A 15,212-nucleotide genomic window follows, 5' to 3' on the forward strand; every position below is an offset into this window, starting at 1 on the left:
AGCCAGGAACCAGATTTTTTACTATGACAGAGGTGAGACACTGAACAGGTTGCCCAGGGAGGCTGTGGATGCCCCAACCCTGAAAGTGTTCAAAGCCAGGACGGATGGGGCTTTGAGCAGCCTGGTCTAGTGGAAAGTGCCTCTGCCTATGGCAGGGGGATCGGAACCAGGTGATCCTATCAGTGGGAAGGGAGGAGGCAAAATTACGAGAGGTGAGTCAAAAAAAAATCCCATATTCTTATAAATCAGTATTTAAAAGTGACAAGTTTAGTGATTAGTCTCACATTATAGGACCTGTTACAACACAAAACTCCTCAGTTATCTCAATTAAGAGACAAAGCTAAAACTCTATAGAAGCGATGAAGTTTGATGCTGCACCAAAATTCATGCAGAGTCTTCCAAAAACAATAGTACAAAAGCCAAAGTTGCTGTTGAAACCATCAAAATAAATAATCCATTTTGCTTTTTCCTGGTACATAAAACAAGAAGCAAAACACTAAAATATCTAAATAGGCTCATCATAAAAGTATCTAGCAAGCATCACATTTGCAAGCTGCTAGTTTATGTTTGCTATCAAACCACACATTAATGTTACTACTTATGTTATTACTATCCGGTTTTTAGTCATACTTACATAAAGAGGAGTATAAGGATCTCTTCTAGCAACATTCTCATTTAATTTCTTCTTTTGCCACTAAAAACCAGTATAAAATCTGTACTTTTTCTGAGGAAAGAGTAGTGCTTTACTACCAAATCAAAGTGCCAGAAAATAATGGATGAGGCATCCCGAACAAGACAGTTACTCTTAGACCTGAAGTTTCTGTGTCCCACTTTGTGAAAAATTATTACAGCAGAAGTTACTTATGAAAAACTACCAAATAATAAATGCCTCCTAATGAAAACTTGAAAATTGCACTTTGGATGCTTTCCACTCCAAAAAGCTGAGGACAAGCCTGGACTCCTAGAATCCTATGTCTCAAAACTAAAAAGGTGATGATGTGGAAGAGGATTGGAGCACAGGCTATTACTTTAGAATGCATTGCTAAGCATATTACAATGTATGTTATAGAGCAGTAACTGATAAATTAAGTGTCTTTTTAGTATCTTTCTACATGTTTTAAGAAGCATCCTGTCTTTCTTAATATTTATACCACCTATCACCCAAGTTTGTCCAGAATATATAAAAAATACAAACAGTAAGAAGATACTTTCAATTTAACTTTTCTGAGAAATAGTTCTCAAGAAGTGGGTTTCATTCATAGAAAACAACCTGTTACTGAACTCAATAAGAAGGGTCCTTATTCTTAAAACCACTGGAAAGGATGGCTGAATAGTCTTTAGGTCTAAGAAGACACATGTGCAGTGCTGCAAAGAAATTCTGAATGGATCAGAGGACTGGGAGACATAAACAAGTCATGGAAGAATCACAAATTTACCACTTTTAGATAGAAGATTACTCTTAAGAAAAATAGAAAAAAGGAACAGAACATGTCTGGACATTGATGGGATCGATGCAAACCAAAGAATATTCAACAGGATAAAGCAAGAGTTTAGATATAGAGAAGGTCAATGACACCCAAAACATCTCTTTCCCTCATTTTCATGCTCATTGTTATCTCCACTAGATCATAAAGCACCAGAGACTACTTCAAAGATAATTACAATTAATAATTAAATTGCACTGTTAAGAAAAAAATAAAGAGTTGTGGCAGATAAAAAATTTCAGTGTTCTACCTGAATATAAACTCCACTCTACCCTCCTAATTTGTATTGCTCTAGCCAGAGATTTTTCAATATGATTAAAAACAGAAAAAAAAAAAAAGGAGAGGAAAGGCTGACCACCACTTCAAATGGCAACTCTCTGACTCTACACTAATACACAAATGCAGTGTGCTTCTGTACCATTCCAGAATCTCAGCCACCTCTAAGAAAATACAGCCCTTGCTTTGGTGAAAACAATTCTTTACATGTAAGCTGAAAGAAGAACAAAGCAATCCTCTGGAGTCCTCTGGCAGACAACTGTGAAGTTTATACTGCTGCTGCTATTGGGCAGTCCACATAGTTTTCTCTATTGTTATTAGGAAACCTGTAGCCAAAAAAATGGAATGAAAATTGAGGACATTCCTGTCACGGTATTGCTGAAATCTCTCGGTAGCTCTGAAGGTAGAGACTGGCAACATTCCTTAGAAAGGAGATCCTCAAAAGCAAATTCAATACCAGTTCTTGGTGTCACTACTGTAACCACTAGAAGACTGAAATAAGAAAACAGGAACAAATAATGTATTTCTCCTTTCTTTTGGAAAATACTTTGAAGTTTATCTGTTGCCTATGGCATAGAGAAACTTTAAATTTCATGCTGCAGAAGCGAAATTACAATTTCCTTGCAAGTCAGTAATAGTGAAAGAGCCAGAAAACAAGTGTTCCCATAATTTTTCTGCAGGAGTAATGATCAACAGTACTCTCCCTTTCCACACGCTTAACATGCCTCCTCTAAATCCAAGTGGATTTGCCTATCATGCTCTATATTTTAGGTGTGATTATCAATTAAAAAACACAGGAATTGCTGCAGATGGAAATATCAAACGTCTAAACTTGTATTCCTCCACATCAGGAAAGAATTCCCATGTAACAGGACTACTTTGTTAATGTGAATTTCTGCATATTTGGCTCATAACTTTGAAACATTATTGCAGAAAAGTAAATTCAGCGCAGTCTTACTAATTCCACTTGCGAACTACATTAAATAACAAAAATAAGGTACTTTCCACACATATAAATTCTAACAGTCCTGACACTTCAAGAAGAGTAATCATGCATGTCCTGTATATCAATGTATATGTGATATGTATCAACTATTAGCACTGCTCCAGAATAACAAACGCAGCTTTATAAAGAGTCCAATATTATAGTCCTGGGGTCTTTTTCACATTTCTGCTAAACAGTCTATATAATACAGCAGAAAAAATAATGACACATTAGATATGCAGAACTGGACAAAAAACATGTACTAGTATGAATCACTGTGCTCAGAACAGCATTACCAGAAAGGCAACAGATAAATCATTCAAGGAACAACCTTCCAGAAAGAACACTTTGTTTTCACTGGAGAATAAAACAATAAAAATATTAAAGGAAGCACTTTTACAGTAGACTGAGTGACATATTTTTTCACAGTAACATCTGTTATACTAAATAAGTGAAAAGTAGTATCTTACTGGACATGGGGAATCAAAATCAAAATTCTGAACAACTATCATACTGGAAAGCAATTTATTTAATTTAAATGTACGTTTGGCCTGACTGGTAGTCAACATAAGCATGACAGCACTAGAAATGTCTATGTACATGTACGTATATACACACACATATAAAGGTACATATTTAACCACCACAGTTTTCATCAGACTGAGTTCAACTGGTGATAGATCTAACATCCATTTGGCCTATTCTCCATCTGTTTTACACACTTAAGGCAGGGATGGACAAAGATGTCTTCCTCCTCCTCTTTGACAGCCTTTAAGAAAACACTTCCAAAACCATCAAGTAAATACTTTTTGGTTGTTGCTTACACAGACTTCAAGAGAGTCCATGAAGTATACACACTCAGACTAGTTACAGATACAACTCTAAGCTCATGTATTAATCACCATCCTGAAATAAAAGCTGCTGTATTTCCAACTCTATACACTTTTATCCCCATTTTTCTCCCCACTATACTTGTTCCACACACAAGTCTGGCATTCTCATGCTTGTCTAGCTTTTGGATAACAATGGTTTTAACATCATTAGGTTGATCCAATATGCTGGCGTACATTTCAAGATTGCATATTGCCAAAAAACTCATATGTGTGTGTGTATAGCTAGAGATATATATCTATTTATAGATGCTCTATGCCTTTACTTTTTTCTATAAACACCCCTAATAAGTACCTCTCAAATAACATCTGAAAGCCTTCTTTTCCCTTTGCTTCAAATCACTACAAACTTTAACAGCTCTTACTAGATCTGCTCCAGTATTAATCATCCCATTTGGACTTGGACTACTCTCAGAAATTTTCTATCACCACCATCCACATTAGATTTTCTTCACACATGGGTGCACACTTGCATACTCTTAGGGTTTCTATCACATCATCAGTCCTGAAATGAACACGTCAAAATGAACGTGCCCCCAAATAATGGGGAAACACAAAACCAGTTGATTAACTCAGTTTACCCATCATGGAACACTAAAGCTTCAAATGGGGATGCTTCAGCTCCAGTTAGTCCTGCTGCTGGAAAGAGAACTCATAAGCAAAAAAAGTGTGGGAGTTGCATATGAAACCTATCTTTTCTTGAGCACTTGCTGGCTGGACAGGTGGCCAAGGTGCATTAGACAATGACTAATCATCACCTTGACACTTTCAGCTGCCTGCACAAACCTCACTATATTCTGTGCAGAGTTCAGGAAACGTAACTGAGTGACTGCATTTCACCACCAAACCCTTTAAAGGTATAAGGGACGGAATATGACAGCTGTTATTAACCAGAAAGAGTTTCTGAACATCAGAACTTCAGATTAATTATTTAAAACAACAAGCAGTATTTTGTTCACACAGTACATCTATTCCAGAACATGTAATAAAAAACCAAAACCCAAGATCCTGCAGCAAGAGAAAACCTGCAAGAGGTACGTTCTGTGTAATACAGGTATTGCAAAATCTCCAGTGCTAAACTTATCCCTCTACTTGAAAAACTCTACTTACGAGTAGTTAATTTCTTTTACATATATTTTTCTTTGTTATCATCATGGTAATTTGGCAGAATTTAGCAGACTATTGACCTATGCCATCAGGAGATGTGATTATAGCAATTTTGCAAGACTACAACAGCGGATTTTTGGATGTATCAGTGAAACTGTAAAAGCTCAACAGCTAAGAATATTCGAATTTCAAGAGACTTTTTGCATTATAATTAAAAGCTATACAGTAATCAAAAAATCCTCAAAATAGCAATAACAATCCACAATAACATCAATAATTTTATTCGTATAACAGAAAAAAATTAGCGCTTTACAAACGCTAAAGGCTTCTTTCAAATGCAGATAATAAGGTTCATCATCACCTTCGTATCAAAAATGTAACCTCAGCCCCAAACCTTTAAAGAAGCCTTTCAGAAATACTCATTTTTATGGTGAGGCGAAAGAGTGCGGGCTAGGCCGGGGCCTGGAAGCGGAGTGGAATCAGGGAAATGCAGCCCTGGCCTCCCCTCCTCGCCCAACGCTAACCCTGCCCGGCACCCCCCGAGCCACGGCTCAGTCCTCCCGCTGCACCGAGCCCGGGCTGCTCCCGGCGCTGCCCCTACAAAGGGAAGACACGCCGCACTCCCAACGCCTCGGCACAGTAAAAGAAAGAAAGAAGGAAAAAAGAGAGGAACCAAATCGCCCTCACTAAGCCCTCCCTCAAAAGCAGGTCTCTTTACACCAGACCTAACCACGGCACCCACCCTTCCCCCACCGCGAAGCCACCTCTCATTGTCGTCGCCCCCAGAGGGGACTCATTACCCCCCTCCCTATACACACACACGCCCGCCTCCCCCATTCCCCAGTCTGTGCCGTGCCCTTTACTGGTCGCCAGAAGGGAAGCGCAGCCCGCGGGCCAACATTCCCGTCACAGCCCTGCACGCACCTTCAGAAAGGAGCTGTCTCTGCAGCCGCCGCCGCCCGCCACCGGCCATCTTCCGCTGCCGCGCCGCGCTCCCTCACTCCATCGCCAGCGCAGCGGCGGGGCCGGCCCTTCCCCCGGCCTGCCCGCCCCCACTGCGGAGGCTGGCTGACCCGCAGCGGCGGCACTGCCGCCGAGGCCCGGCCCTCTCCCGCTCCCCGGCCGCGCTGCCTTCCGGCCCCCGCAGGAGGAAGCGGCGGCGGCGGTAAGCGCGCCCGCTCCTCCCTCAACGCCCGCCGCCGGCACCCCCGAGCGGCTCCAGCGGGGGCCCGGCAGAGCGGCTGCCGATTGGCGCCGCGGCCGGCCGATGGGCCTGGCCGGGACTCCGCCGCGGGCGCCTCCGAGAACGCGGGGAGGACGAGGGGACGGTGCGCGCAGCGCTGCCGCCCCTCTCTTCCATGAACGGCACTTCCCTGCCCGGACCCGCGGCTCTCCCGGCCCGGGAGCTGCCGGCTTTCCCGGCCCCCGGACGGTAAAATGGCCGCAGCAGCGCTGCAGCCGGTAGTACCTCGGGCTCTCCCGCTCCCTCCTCGATCAGCCTGGAGGCAGCAGCTTTTGGGAGGCGAGGAGGTGGATCGGATAAAATGAATGGAGTTTGAGGAGTGCAGGAGTCCATTGCGCAGCGCTGGGGCCCGCTGGCCTCTCACCTCACTCCCGCTCCGGCAAAAGGTCTTGCCAAGCTTCAAAGACTCCTCTCAATCATCAAATCTTCTGAGGCCTGATCAAGGCATATTTAAATCCAAAACTTGGATTTTGCAAAATGTGCTGAAGTGAAATTGCAAGTCATGGCCCCATGTACATTTGATTTGTAAAAATCCTTTTTTAGTATGTAAGGTTTTACATTTTAAAAAGCTGTCCCATGAAGCCTAAGCAGCAAAACCATGCCTACTTTAAAAACTCCAAGGTAAATTATGGCAGTCTAGAGCTATGGAAAACCAGATGCTCCTTTCTGGGGCAGGTTCTTTCATCTGGGATTCTAGTGAATGTAGAATTGGGAAATGTTTATATCTAATTTAAAGCACCTAGTTCATCCCTGACAAGTGGGCTTTCAAAAATGCTTGAACTGAAGAGTTTGTAGACTAAAGTCCTAAATTAGGTAAGTAGAAGTACCTAGTGCATATGAAAATTAAAAACTAGAGAGAGGAAAGTTGTTGTTTTCCTTCTAAATTGGTTATTTTTGTTCCTGAGTTCTGTGTTGACATCAACCATATGCATAAGCCAGTGTGAGAGTGCTCAGTTTTTACACAATCAAGAGGCAAAAAGAAGCAGAGAAGAGTGCAGAGCTGGCCTGGAAGATGACAGGAGATGCCAGACTGCTCCCCAAGTGCTGCATCACATCACCAGAGCTAACAAGCAATTAGAAAGAATTCCAAAAGTTGGAACAGTGCTGGCAAACCTACAAATCTCAATCTTCAAAATCTCCTTAGAAAAAAAGGCTTTTTCTGAAAGAGAGATCACAAAATATTATTTCATTAGTAATGGAATAAACAGGAAACAATCAGGAAAAATTGGTGCAAGCTATTTATACAGAGACTAGAAAACCATATACTCAATAGAAACCTAATATTAAAAAAACAAAACAAAACCAAAAACCTAAATGAGAATAAAGGAATTTTAGAATCTAATTTTCAAGAAATAATCTATTGTATCTCAGAAAAGTGTTGTCTACACAGAAGGTTTGCTGTGGAGGTTACAACATTAATCCACAACAACAAATTCTTATTGATAGTTGAGACCAGACTAAAGTCTACCCAGTTCTACACAACTTTTAAAAAACTGAGGATTGTGACTTATGATGATGAATTATTTGAATAAATGTTTGATACATAGTAGTGGGCTTTTGTTGATTAAAGCATCAGATACAGCTTCAGTCTTATTTTTAATGAACTGAGGCACAGCATAGATTAAAATACCTTTAAAACAGAAAGGACAAGTTATCAATATTCTAGATGCATGCTTGATTTTAGGCTTTTTGATTGATAACATAACATTTTTATGTAAAAGAGCTGCCCCAAAATTACATCTTATTCTACTGCTCTTTTTGTTTTATTTTGAAGCTCTTTAAGGATGCAAAAGGATAATACGTAGTCAAAACTCTTATTCATTTATTTTTCATTAAGTTTTTAATAGTAATCTTATTCTCTGCCTTAGAGTGGCTTGTTTTTCCATGGGAGAAGTATTTGCAAGGGGAATGAAATACTGAGAGCACTCAAGTCTTGCAAAATCTTTTCAGCATCCTCTTAACTTTGCTTGGAACCAGAGGATTTTCATTGTGTATGAGAATTGACTGAGTGATCAATGAAAAAGAGAAAACTAGTATTCCCCTTCCTTCTGGGGGAAGTAATACAGAATTTACTGAGCTTTCTTCCCATTTTGAAGCAAGAATTTAATTCTATTCACATAATAAGAGCCCAGGGATGAAATGCATCAGATCGTTACCCTGTCCTTGGAGGTGTTCAAAGACAGGTTGGCTGGGGTACTGAACAACTTGGCCTAGTAGATGGTGTCCCTGCCCACGGCAGGGGGCTTGGAGGTTCCCTTCCAACCCAGACCATTCTATGATTGCTTCCTGGCCTTTAGCAGCCTCTAGCAGTTGACATGTCCCACTGTGGGGAGTTGACAATTGGAGGCCACACTCCGAGGTCCTGCATTTACAAACACTTGCATGTGCACAGCTCTCTTCTCACAGCACTGTGTAGAGTGGGAAGCTGATTACTTTATTAGGCAATGATGAAGAATTTTTGTTTCACCTTAGAAATCCATTTTTTGCCTCTCTTCCCACAGTGAAAAAGTTGTTACTAATGAATGTGGCTTAAAAGATTCAGTACTGCAGCTCTTGAAAAATATGTCTTTTTTTCTTTGTATTTCTGATTCTTTCCAGTGATTTCTTGTTTTCTCTATGTTTTTTTAAGGTTAGCCAACAAATGGAGGTGGCTGCTCCCCAAAACAGTAGTTCCTTACATAAGGAATAAAATTGAATTGGGATTGCAGTTTTGCAGCTTCTGTTGTTGTAGTGTACATTACCTAATTTTCTTTACTGGTACATAAATTGCATATAGATGTTTAAGGGAATTTATAGGCACCTTGAAATTTTTTTTTTGGTTATTTATTTGTTTCACAACCCATGAACCCATTTTTATAGACTATAAATAAATGATTTTTAACAGTCCCACCTTTCAGAAATTCATGCTTATGGACTGAATAATTTTCACTTGTTTTCCACTGTTGTTCTTAGTTTTAAGTTCCTTGAATGTATTGATGATGCACCTTCTGTCTTCTTGGTTTTTAAAAAAATAACCATTTTCTTGGTGCTCTCATGGCCTGATGCCTGGGGGGTTTTTCCCCCTCTGTATTTTTAAAGCAAAATCAGTTCTGTTCGTTGTCCTGCAATGTCTTTTTCTTTCTATTAAAGCTAGTGTTTTAATTTTAGGAGTCTCCTACCACATATTATTCCAGGATAGCTGACATACAATAGTTAACTCTTCAGGAATGTTCCCAAAGGGAAGAGTGCCATTCATCTCTGTGCTAGGACTTCTAATGATATGTCAGGATGTGGAAAAGTTTTCTGTTAAATTTTGTTATCAAAGATGGCTTGTCAAGTAGGTACTAAATGACTAAGGACTGCTAAAGATCATTGGAACTTTGTCTAAAATGTTTTCTGAATTCCTTCCTTGAAGGAGACCTGTTTTTTAAATCTGATCAGCGTACCTCAAAACACAACCTTGTGCTATTAATAAAGAAATAACTATTAGGTTTTCTGCTACTGTTATAAACATTTTGAAATTTGAAATCCCATTATTCATTGCATTGGGTGTTATCTGTTGCATTTGATCATTACTGCATTAGACCCATTCAAAGAGAAACAGTTTTGCTTTAAATCTGCAAATTCTTGTGATGGACAGTGATATTAAACAACTGTGTTGGGCTAAAAAACATAATGACTCATTAAGCATCAAAATGAGATTTGTAGGTATAAAAGAGTGATTGAGGGATATGCCAACACTGTTTGCCACAACACAGCATTAGATACTACTTTTGGAAGTAAAAATTTCTTTTTGCAAGGTTGGGCTACATGAAATATTCCACCTGAAAAATTTGGGATAACCTTATATATTTTGATTATTTCTTAGTAATGTATATTGGTTAAATGTACATTAAATATCTGAGGCAAATATTGATCTTTAATGCAAAACAAAACTGTTGATAGTTGTGTAAGTGTTAGAAGGGGAGCATGTAAAAGGCTCAAGAGAATACATCAGATCTGAGATGCATAGAATATACTTTCAATGTATATTCAAAATGTTTATATAGAAGGTATTTCAGCATATTTTGACTCATTTTTAAATATTTTTTTAGGTTTCCTGAAGCAACTCTGTTGTTAATCTGAAATAAACTTTTACTTGTCTTCAGTGTTCTTATGGTGGTTCTCTAAGGGAAGTATATTTTTGCATACAGACTGGTGAAATATATTTATTGATTGTGTTCCAAGATTTAAGATTAGGCAACAGTGTATTTTTTTTTCTTTTAGTGTAACTCATCATTTTATTAATAATAGCAGAAGTTCTAACTGATTTAAAGAAGGAAATATAGAAAATGTTTCATTTGTCAACATAAATAGTATACCATAACCACAGTAGTCTTTCACCTACTAACAAAAAGAGTATAATAAATGCATCTACAGCACAAAATGTTAAAATCAAAGACTATGTAATCAGAAAAATAAAATAATAGAAATTTTTACTGCAATAAAAATTAAAACATAGCAAGAATTTAGACTGTTACTTAAGGCATGTCGGGCATCCAAAACCATCCAGCATACAAAACATACTGTGCGTTTATGCACGGGGGCAAATCCTGCCTCTAATCTCTTGCTTTTCAAATCAATGGGAAATATGTCTTATGTCAACTTCCAAAGTATGTTTAAACACATTTAATAGATACTGAAACTTCTTTTGTATGTAGTTATACAGAAGTCACTCTCATGATCACACATGGAAAGAAATATGGGTTCTTAATTGCCACCTAACAGAACTTGCAGATGGTCTTTATAATGGTCTCACCCATCAGAAATGGGAACTCTTTTGTAGCTCAAATCCTTGGAGGTCCTTTGTGAATAATCATTAGCCTTAAGAACTTTATGTTAGTAGAGATGGCTAATTTAAACAAATGCTTGTAATAAACAGAAAATATCTAATTGAAATTGTTACGGCAGGCTCACGCCTCTTAGAGGAGGATCACCTTTTCTCTACCTGTTTCATTAGATGCCAGTTTGTCTAAAGCTTCAAGAATACTTACTTTTCAGAGCAATTTTAAGGTGATTTCTTAACAAATGTTGTTATGTGTTTCAAGTGGGAAACTTCTGAATCATGTTTCTAAAAGTAAGCTACACCAAGAGTTCATAAAACAGCAAGTATTAACCTGTACACATACAAGCAAAAATACATTCCAAAGCAAAGAAAAAGGTCAGATTTGTGTACCTGTGAACATGACCCATGAGGTTGTATCAATCATAATGAAAGCAGAGAGAAAAAAATCAGGACGTTGTCCCTGTACTCATTTTGCGTGACCTACTCCCCTACTGCTCATGCTGCTGACTAAGACACTGAGTTTGTTCCTTACAAGTTCCACTTCTAATCAGAACTTCTGAAACCTCTTCCTTAATGTACAAAACAGATCTGAGATCTGGACTATGAAGATGGGTGTGCTCCTGTCAGTGTATTGTAGTGGTTAAGTATAGTGGTGTGCTCTGCCTCACCTGTGAAGTGCAGACAGTTAATGTAGCAATGACCATACTGGAAATAATAGAATCTTCACAGTACATGATTTGAAAGATGTAAAGGGAAAATTTCATTTGTCATTCTGCATAGAGTTAAGTTTTAAAGACTTAAAACCTGACTGACATATGCCCTTAAAAATCTCGGTTTCAGTCTCCACAGCTAGAATATTAGAAAGATGTGGGGGAAGGGAGGATGGGATGTCCATATTAACCTCAACAATCTTTTCTAGAAATAGATTTCTTCTACCTCAGTTAGAGTTCGCTGTGCTCTTTTGAGTAACCTTGCTATACTGGGAGATTGTTGTTGTTTATCTCAGTCTTTTATCTTCTACAGTTTCTTCAGTCTTCCTTCATTTATTGTGTTTAATCTCTCTGGAGTCTAACTTGTCTGTATTTAAAGATGGGGCATTCAAAACAGGATGCAATACTAATGTAGGTCTCTCCAAAGCTGAATGAGTGGAATGACTGTCTTCTGCTTCTGACATACTGCAGTTCCCCTCAATATATCATGCAATATTTTTTGACCAAATCACAGATCATGGTCAATCTGTAATCTAATATAAATCATCAGTCCTTTTTTGTAGTGTTGTTCCCTAGTCAGCTATATCTCAATTTGTATTAGTTAATTTGATTTCTCCATTTAAAGTGATTTTCTACTTGTCTTCACTGCACATCATCTTGATGGTTTAGGTAATTTCTTTTAATTCTAATCCTGTCCTTAACCACTTTTTAGGTACTTGCAGCTTTGTGGTCTGGCAGTGAAAATAATAGAATTATAGCTGGAATAAACCTGTGTAGGATCAAGTTCTTCTCTCAGACTGTCAGGGAAACACACGGAGAGTGCATTTTTCCAGTCTGTTTGCTGGTTCAGCTTTAAGAAGTCATACATGACAGTGGCTAATGTTTTACTAGAGTCAGTACCACCTGCATTCCCTCCCTGTCGGTCCTGCATGCCAGCTATTCCAATGAAGATGAACAGAACTGTAGCGTGACATCAGAGCTTTCCAGAGATTCTCAGGAGACTGGAATGCAAGTTCCAGAGGTGTATAAGATAACCTTCCTATCTGTGTAGAAGTCCAAAGTGCTTTGATCTTCTCAGTCTTTTTCCTCTTTTCCTGAAGAAGAGAATGGCATTCTGAGACATTATTTCCCTCTGTTAGAAGGATGTGGATGTCCACTGCTATTTTTGACAGAATCACAGAATCAATTAGGTTGGAAAAGACCTCTTGAGATCATTGAGTCCAACCTATGACAGAATACCACCATGTCAACTAGACCATGGCACTGAATGCCACGTTCATCCTTTAATGAAGGTGTGTGCTAACAGCACCAATCCATGTGAAATACTGTTACACATGTAATTGCCAAATGGTAGAATGTGTGCTTGGAAGGCTCAAGGCGAGATGAAGTTTTCTCCAGAATTATACAAATAACCAAACTAGCTCCTGCATAATCCATATGAAATAAGAGGTAAGAAATATTGATTGAGTAGAGCCTTGGCCCTGAGGGACTCTGTAGAGAACCTTGATTGGTGTAAGCAAAATGAGCCTTGAGACAGAGGAGGTTAAAGAAATTAGTTACCTCATGTGCCCAAAGTTATACTGTATAAGGGTAACTTAGTGGGAGGGGATGTTCTAACCCACAGTGATTTGTGAGTTCTGTGGTCTTTGTTAACGAGCTGTACCAGTTTGTAAAGTGGCCTATCATGAGCATTGGTTTTAACTTTACAGATTCTCCAAGTCTTTATGCTCTTTGATAAATGACAATGTCAGTCATTATGTATCTGCCTTTTATTCATCCCAGGCATATATAATCCTTATCATTAGCTGCATGTATAAAAACAAGATGAATCTGGTTGTCATTGGCCATTATTCCTAATGGATACCGTTAGTTCATGTTATTCTTCAAGTATTCACATGTAGCTGTTAAATGTAGGAGACCAACAACCAAAGAGATAGTTGGGATCAGGGAATAGCTGCTACCACTCTGAGTCCTGTCAGAAATTGAGAGCCTCTATAGTAACACACTCATTCAGATTAAAACATCAATAGTATTGCTGTTGATTTTGACAAAAGCTAAGGAGATCTTAACTACTATGAATATAACCATTATGTGACTGGCCTGCAGATTTTGCAGGAGTGGATTAGGCTGGGTTTCTGTTACAATCCTTTTTATGCTAAACATTCTGGAGAATCTCTTTGGTAGTTATTTGTCTTTTCTATGAGTGTGAGGTCCACATCACTGTGCTAGCATATTGTGAACATATGTAAGCATATTACTCAGAGGAAAGTGTTTAGGGCTCAGAAGAAAGATAATGTTCCTTTTAATATTATGAAGACATTAATGTCTATTTCTTTTTAAGAAAACCCTCTAACTTGTGATTAAATTTGCTTACTTAATATATCGAACTCTGTATATTTGTATAAAAGGTACAGAGATCACAAGCACTATTTTCCTTATTTTTAAACAAAATAAAGACAGGAAAACTAAACAGTTTCTATCAGTTTGAAGATATATGTACTTTGACTGAGGGTCTATGGTTGCTAAAACAATGTGAAATTTTAGCAGACTGTTTAAATTATGGTTACCATATGAGGACATTTTAAAGTGGAGCTGACCTGTTATGTCTGTCCTGTTTTCTGCCTGGTAGTATAGAAGCTAAATATATTGGTTTTCAGCACAAAAAAGTTTTAAAGTTCTGTATCAGTTTTCGTCATAAAAATTCCAGACTCTATGCCACCCATAGAGATGAATAAAGATTGTAAAGACTGTAGTAATTCTATGGGAAATTCAGCAAGTTAAATAAAATCTTCTTAAGAATAGATAAAATAATTTAAAGAAAAGAAAATTAAGTCTTATTCGTTACCTGCAACTAGTTTTGCAAGAGGAAAATCATCACTGAAATCATGAAAATCATGGCACTTGAAATGTCCTGGGAAGAAATTCAGTGTTGTAGAACATTTCTTATAGCATGAAACTTAGTCGCTTTCATACAAAAAAAGTTTTTAAGATGCCTTAGAACTATATATATGCTGTCCATTCACATCTGTAGGATCTGATGAACAATATTGCATCATTTGGGTGTGTTTTGAGTTCTATGACTGTCCTCATTGGCATATTTTATAGCAACGTATCAACTACCATCTTCTCCTCAAAACACAAACTCAACCTTGTTTTCCGAATCTCTTTATCCACTTTTCACTTCTCCTTGTGGCTCCTGCACTAAATGCAGTCCTTCAACTTCTGTCATTGCTCAAGTTCTTCCCTTTCCTCAGTCTTCCCTAAAATCCTTTTCTCTAGCTCTTTGATTCAGTTTCTGTTTTCAGCTTTTTTCCTCCTACTCTCCATACCAAAATCCTTTCCATGCTTCCAGCAGAGAGTTCTCCACCCCTTTTCTTCCACAATTGCCACCTCATTCTTGCCTTTTGTTGTGGCTCCCTCCCACTGCTGCTTCTGCTATATTAGTTTTTTTAGGATCTACGGTCCATATTCAGTAATGTAGAATAGTGTTAGCTGAAATTTAGCTAGATGAATAAAAAGAAAATCTTGCCCCTATTTCTTGAGTATCTTTTATTTATGCCATAATTCAGTTTGGTAATAAAACACATTCATCTCTTCTTGTATTATCTAACACATCATTTTGTTTTAAAAGTGTTGCATACATACATGTAAGACTGAAACAGCATGCAAAACAAATTTCATGCTCAGTGCAAAGAACCTCAACAAAAACATAA

Source organism: Manacus vitellinus, unplaced genomic scaffold (genome assembly GCF_001715985.3).
Source record: "Manacus vitellinus isolate BGI_N305 unplaced genomic scaffold, ASM171598v3 scaffold_4_pilon, whole genome shotgun sequence".
Classification (NCBI taxonomy): Eukaryota; Metazoa; Chordata; class Aves; order Passeriformes; family Pipridae; genus Manacus; species Manacus vitellinus.